Source organism: Rhamphochromis sp. 'chilingali', assembly GCF_963969265.1.
Source record: "Rhamphochromis sp. 'chilingali' genome assembly, chromosome: 22".
Lineage (NCBI taxonomy): Eukaryota > Metazoa > Chordata > Actinopteri > Cichliformes > Cichlidae > Rhamphochromis > Rhamphochromis sp. 'chilingali'.
The window spans coordinates 30,250,780-30,258,309 of NC_137950.1; positions in this window are offsets into that span (position 1 = coordinate 30,250,780).

Here is a 7,530-nt window from a genome sequence, read left to right on the forward strand (position 1 = left end):
ACCAAATGACACTCATAAGTCACCTGGTCAGGTTGTCAGTGTCTGCTTTCAGGTCCCAGCACAGCGTGGAGGCTGTCATCGGTGATGCGTGATCTGCGCTTCGTCTTGTTTGCATTCATAACTGGAAACACCTATCAGGAGAGATCGTTTTCTGTCCATGTCCCAAACATGGACAGAAAACGATCTGCATGAAGGCGGAGCTGTGGCATCAACCCAGCAGGCAGTAGACGCTAAGAGTCCTTGATTGAAGCATCCTGTCACTCCATCTGAAGGTGCTGAGGTGCACTGCAGACATCGGCCGTGAAAGGATTGGTAAAGACGTCAAAACCAGATTGCTGCGCTTTAAAGGCAGAGAAGATCAAACGTAGTATTAACCATCTCAGTTTGGTAGCCAGCCTAGAACAGCAAAAAAAAGCACTGCATAATTTCCACTTGTGCAATTTGATCATCACTACTGGTGAGCTGCGTCACCTTGGTGGATGATAATTTCAAGGTTCAAGGTTCAAGGTTCTTTATTTGTCACATGCATAGTTATACAAGTATAACACACAGTGAAATGTAGCCTGACACGCTCCTCGACATGTGCAAAAAGAAAACAAAAAAAATTGGGGGGGGGGGGGGGGGGGGGGGTGTAGAGGAAAAACATTATATATATATATATATATATATATATATATATATATATATATATATATATATATATATATATATATATATATATATATATATATATATATATATATATATATATATATATATATATATATAAACCGCCCGCAGGGGCGTGCTGGGTGTTTATATATAAAACACCCAGCACGCCCCTGCGGGCGGTTTATCCTTCAAGCTCGGGTCCTCTACCAGAGGCCTGGGAGCTTGAGGGTCCTGCGCAGTATCTTAGCTGTTCCCAGGACTGCGCTCTTCTGGACAGAGATCTCCGATGTTGTTCCCGGGATCTGCTGGAGCCACTCGCCTATCTTGGGAGTCACCGCACCTAGTGCTCCGATTACCACGGGGACCACCGTTACCTTCACCCTCCACATCCTCTCGAGCTCTTCTCTGAGCCCTTGGTATTTCTCCAGCTTCTCGTGTTCCTTCTTCCTGATATTGCTGTCATTCGGAACCGCTACATCGATCACTACGGCCGTCTTCTTCTGTTTGTCTACCACCACTATGTCCGGTTGGTTAGCCACCACCATTTTGTCCGTCTGTGTCTGGAAGTCCCACAGGATCTTAGCTCGGTCATTCTCCACCACCCTTGGGGGCATCTCCCATTTTGACCTCGGGACTTCCAGGTTATACTCGGCACAGATGTTCCTGTACACTATGCCGGCCACTTGGTTATGGCGTTCCATGTATGCCTTGCCTGCTAGCATCTTGCACCCTGCTGTTATGTGCTGGATTGTCTCTGGGGCATCTTTACACAGCCTGCACCTGGGGTCTTGCCTGGTGTGATAGACCCCAGCCTCTATGGATCTTGTGCTCAGAGCTTGTTCTTGTGCTGCCATGATTAGTGCCTCTGTGCTGTCTTTCAGTCCAGCTTTGTCCAGCCACTGGTAGGATTTCTGGATATCAGCCACCTCCTCTATCTGCCGGTGGTACATACCGTGCAGGGGCCTGTCCTTCCATGATGGTTCCTCGTCTCCCTCCTCTTTCTTGGGTTTCTGCTGCCTGAGGTATTCACTGAGCACTCGGTCAGTTGGGGCCATCTTCCCAATGTATTCTTGGATGTTCGTTGTCTCATCCTGGACTGTGGTGCTGACACTCACCAGTCCCCGGCCCCCTTCCTTCCGCTTAGCGTACAGCCTCAGGGTGCTGGACTTGGGGTGAAACCCTCCATGCATGGTAAGGAGCTTTCTTGTCTTTATGTCAGTGGCTTCTATCTCCTCCTTTGGCCAGCCTATTACCCCAGCAGGGTACCTGATCACGGGCAGGGCGTACGTGTTGATGGCCCGGATCTTGTTCTTACCATTCAGCTGACTCCTCAGGACTTGCCTGACCCTCTGCAGGTACTTGGTGGTTGCAGCCTTTCTAGCGGCCTCTTCATGGTTCCCATTTGCCTGCGGGATCCCCAGGTACTTGTAACTGTCCTCTATGTCTGCAATGTTGCCTTCTGGTAGTTCAATCCCCTCAGTTCTGACTACCTTCCCTCTCTTTGTTACCATCCGACTACACTTCTCCAGTCCGAACGACATTCCAATGTCATTGCTGTATAGCCTGGTAGTGTGGATCAGTGAATCGATGTCTCGTTCACTCTTGGCATACAGCTTGATGTCATCCATGTACAGGAGGTGGCTGACAACTGCTCCGTTCCGTAGTCGGTATCCGTAGCCAGTCTTGTTAATGATCTCACTGAGGGGGTTCAGGCCTATGCAGCACAGCAGTGGGGACAGAGCATCTCCTTGGTAGATCCCGCACTTGATGGTGACTTGTGCTATGGGCTTGGAGTTGGCCTCTAGTGTTGTACGCCACATCCCCATTGAGTTCCTGATGAAGGCTCTTAGGGTCCCATTGATCTTGTACAATTCTAGGCATTCCAGTATCCAGCTGTGGGGCATTGAGTCATAGGCCTTCTTGTAATCAATCCAGGCAGTGCACAGGTTGGTCAGTCTGGTCTTGCAGTCTCGGCTGATTGTTCTGTCTACCAGTAGCTGGTGTTTTGCGCCTCTGGTATTCTTGCCAATTCCTTTCTGTGTCCCGCTCATGTATTGACCCATGTGCCTGTTCATCTTAGCCGATATGATGCCTGACAGGAGCTTCCATGTAGTACTGAGGCAGGTTATTGGTCGGTAGTTGGAGGGGACCGGTCCCTTCTTGGGGTCCTTGGGGATCAGGACCGTCCGGCCTTCAATTAGCCATTCCGGGTTCATTTGTGCTGCCAGACGCTCGTGGAGTGCAGTCAGCTTCTTCAGCCAGTAGGCGTGAACCATGTCGGGCCCTGTTGCTGTCCAACTCTTCATACTGGAGACCCTTTCTTGGATATCTGCCACTGTGATGGTTACTGGACCCTGTTCAGGGAGGTCGCTGTGGTCTGCCCTCAGATCCACTAGCCACTGAGCATTGCCGTTATGGGTTGCGTCCTTCTCCCATATGCTCTTCCAGTATTGCTCCGTCTCCAGCCTTGGTGGTGCTGTTCTCTTATTGTTCCCTTGCCACTGAGAGTACACCTTTGCTGGTTCTGTGGAGAACAGCTGGTTTATTCTCCTGCCTTCTATCTCTCTGGTGTACCTCCTCAAGCGGCTGGCCAAGGCTGTGAGTGTTTGCTTGGCAGTTTCCAAGGCCTCAGGTATGGACAGCTTGCTGTATTTCTTAGGCACCTTATTTGTCGCACCTTTCTGCAACTCCGTTAGTTGGCTAACCTCCCTCCGTGCTACTTTGATCTTGCCCTCTAGCCTCCTTCTCCATGGAGGGTACTGCCCCTTGTCGCTGTTCAACTTGTAGCCAAGCATCTCACTGATCACTGCTGCCGTATTGTAGATCAGCTTGTTAGTGTCGGTAATCGTGGTTGTAGGTATTGCCCGTAGTGCTGCATTAACATCATCTAGCAGACCTTCTGAGGGTACTTCACGTAATCTTGGTAACCAGCTGGAGTCACACTGGGTTAAATATGTACACTTGGGTTTTAAGGGGTATTTATTATTTTCTTCTTTTTTTTTGGGTTGTATGGAAGCCCCAAACGCAATTTCATTGTTCTTGACAATGACAATAAATAAATAAATACAAAAATACACCAGCTCCTTGATCTTGCTGACGTTCAGCTGGAGGTGGTTGTCCTGGCACCATGATGCCAGATTCTTCACTTCATCCATGTAGGCCGCCTCATCGTTGTTGGAGATGGCACCCAACACCACTGTGTCGTCAGCAAACTTCACAATGGTGTTGGAGCCATGGGTGGCCACACAGTCTGAAGTGTAGAGGGAGTAGAGCAGTGGCGAGAGGACACATCCCTGAGGTGCTCCTGTGTTGATGGTGATGCTGTTGGAGAAGCACCTGCCCACCCTCACCACCTGAGTTCATCCAGTGAGGAAGTCCAACACCCATGCACACAGACGGCTGTTAAGTCCCAGATCCCTCAGCTTTGTGAACAGTCTGCAGGGCACTATTGTGTTAAACGCTGAACTGTAATCAACAAACAGCATTCGCACATAGTTACCCTGTTTCTTGTCCACATGGCTGAGAGTGGTGTGTAGGACGTGGGCGATGGCATGTGAATGTGCAAGATGTATTTATGATCAACGTGTGCTTTTTGAGCAACATACAGTTCACTTATTTTGAGACAATTATGCACAAGCTCTAATGGGACACATAAAATGATGTGGTGGGCCACATTTGGCTCGCAGGCCTTGAGTTTGACACGCATCCTAAAACTTTCAAGGAGGATTCAAGGAGACTCCACCAGGAACTGTCAACACAAACATCTGAACCCTCTGAACAAAATCCTGCTCCTCACATACAAAGTCTTAAATAATCAGGCCCCATCTTCTCTTAATGACCTTGTAGTACCATATCACCCTATTAGAGCACTTCGCTCTCGCTCTGCAGGCCTACTTGTTGTTCCTAGAGTATTTAAAAGTAGAATGGGAGGCAGAGCCTTCAGTTTCCAGGCCCCTCTTCTTTGATACCCACATTGAGATATTTCTAATGTTCAGAGGGTTCTGATGTTCGATTAACTGAAGGCTTTTCAGGGAGTTTTTAGGACATCCTGATAATAATGAATTACAGTCGTCCAGCCTGGAAGTAATAAATGCATGAACTAGTTTTTCAGCGTCACTCTGAGACAGGATATTTCTAACTTTAGAGATGTTGCACAAATGGAAGAAAGCAGTCTTACATATTTGTTTAATATGTGCATTGAAGGACATGTCCTGGTCAAAAATGACTCCAAGGTTCCTCACAGCGTTACTGGAGGCCAAGGTAATGCCATCCAGAGTAAGAATCTGCTTAGAGACCATATTTCTAAGCTTTTCAGGGCCGAGTACAATAACCTCAGTTTGATCTGAATTAAGAAGCAGAAAGTTAGCGGCCATCCAGGTCTTTATGTCTTTAAGACATTCCTGCAGTTTAACTCATTGGTGTGTGTTATCTGGCTTCATGGACAGATAGAGCTGGGTGTCATCTGCATAGCAGTGTAAATGTATGCTATGTCTTCTAATGATGCTGCCTAAGGGAAGCATGTATAATGTAAACAGAATTGGTCCTAGCACTGAACCCTGTGGAACTCCATAATTAACCTCAGTGTGTGAAGAGGACTCTCCATTTACATGCACAAACTGGAGTCTATTAGATAGATATGATACAAACCACTGCAGTGCAGTACCTGTAATACCTACAGCATGTTCTAATCGCTCTAATAGGATATTATGGTCGACAGTATCGAACGCTGCACTGAGGTCTAGCAGGACAAGCACAGAGATGAGTCCACTGTCAGAGGCCATAAGAAGATCATTTGTAACCTTCACTAAAGCTGTTTCTGTGCTGTGATGAGCTCTGAAACCTGACTGAAACTCTTCAAATAAACCATTCCTCTGCAGATGATCTGTTAGCTGTTTGACAACTACTCTTTCAATATGCAAGGTTATTAATCAGTTATTAAGTCATGTACTAACAGAGACTTGGAAGAGAGAGACGTAATGTTGAATAATCCACATTTCACTGTTTTACTCTTTGGTGCTGTTGATTTACTGTATTGTTCTGTCTTTGTGATTTTTTATGTAAAAGTTGTTTTTTGCTCTGATGGTGTTTTATGGGGGTTAACAGGAGGACAGAAGACTCCTGGTCCCAACTCTGCACATGTGTGGTCTGATTTGTTCACCCTTGGTTGTTTGGGTTCTTTACTCGCTCTCTCTGTTTTCTGGCACTGCTACAGGTTTTTCCCTTTTTGTAGACCACCTCTGACATGATCCTAAAAGTTAGTTCAGAGATGTGTGCTAGCACACGTGAGTGTGGACTTGTTGGATTCTTTCAGTTTGAAGCATCATTCTGGGATGACTGGGATCAAACACCAGCTTCGGTCAGAGCAAGGTGAGGACATGGAGCCTTTTGTTCATTGTTCCTGGCACCAGCTGTTTGCTTGTGTCGCTGCTGACGTCGTGTGCTGGTCCAGATGTGGCTGAGCCAGATGTTGTACATCAGGTGTTGGGATGAAGAGTGTGAAGAGGATCAGAGAGCAGGCTGAAGTGCAACGCCTGCTCGTACAGCAGGTTAACACACTCAGTGTCAGACACTTTCCACCTGGATGGATTAACACGTAACATCCGCTCATTAGCGGCGATGGGCCGCGAACGCCGGCGCTCTGCGTGTGAGAGCGATGACATTTCACAGGTTGTTTGGTTTGCATGTAGACCGCGTTTGATCTGACACGCCTGCACAGGTGGAGAGAAAGAACGGGGTTACACTTCCTCATTAAACATGACAGAGATCACAGAGAACACTTCAGACATGCTGCGCTGAGCCCATTATCACAGATCTGCAGCTACTCGGGCCTTCTGATGCAGGAAAACATGCGTTTCTCATATCGAACGCCTTCAACGTGTTTCAGTGGGAAATTAAGATGCTGTATGTGTTTCCGTTCCACATCAGAGCTAATCTCAGACATCTACATCCACGTCTGCTCCCACCATCTCACTCAGATGGATGATGTGAGCACGAGCAGCTGCTGAAAATGCTGCAGTGTGGCAGCAGCTGGAGTCTCCCCTATGAATTTTATGGCCTGCAAGAGTAAAAGTTATAAAGATCCACAGATCCATCAATAAAATAAACTTTCATGAAGTTCGCTCCTTTCAACAAAAATATTAACCCTCCAAGATTAGTGCAGGTGAGTCTCTAATGAGTCCGCCTTCCCCTCAGGTGTCCGCTGTATCCTTCACTGCTGTTGGGAGTTGCTCACCTCAAACCGACATTTTCTCCTGTTGTCACACATCTGCTCGTCTCTTTCCTCTCCTGATTTCACAGGGACGAGCTGTCCATCGTCATAACTCAACAACAACAAGCGACCTGACGTTAACGTAAACGAAGGAAGCTGAACGTCTGCAGCTGATATCCGACCAGCTCAGAGTCTTTGTTTCCGCTCACACCGGTTTGTCCCTGGATTCAGACCTGAACATGTAAATAAGATGTGTGTGAGCGTGTGTGTGAGTGTGTGTGTGTGTGTGTGGAGGCATCCGTCTCATCAATCTGTCACTCTGGAGACGTGTCAGTCTAAACAGAGCTCAGCCAATCACAGGGCAGGAGCAGGGGAGCAGGGGCTGGAGGTAAAGTCTCACCAATTTACCTGTTGGAGGTGTGTGAGGAACACACACACACACGCCCTCAGTGTGGTGTGTTGTGACGACATCACAGAGTAAATCAGCTGAATGAAAGCTTTGGAGATGAAGGCTGATGCAGAGTCTTCGTCCTCTTGATGATCGTCTCACTCGACTTCCTGCAGAAACTTCTTGAATCAGCTGATTTTAGGAAACGTCCAGGAACTGATGTGTTCGCATCACCTTTACTGAAGCAGTCGTGGCTCAGATTAATAAACAGTTATAAACAGCT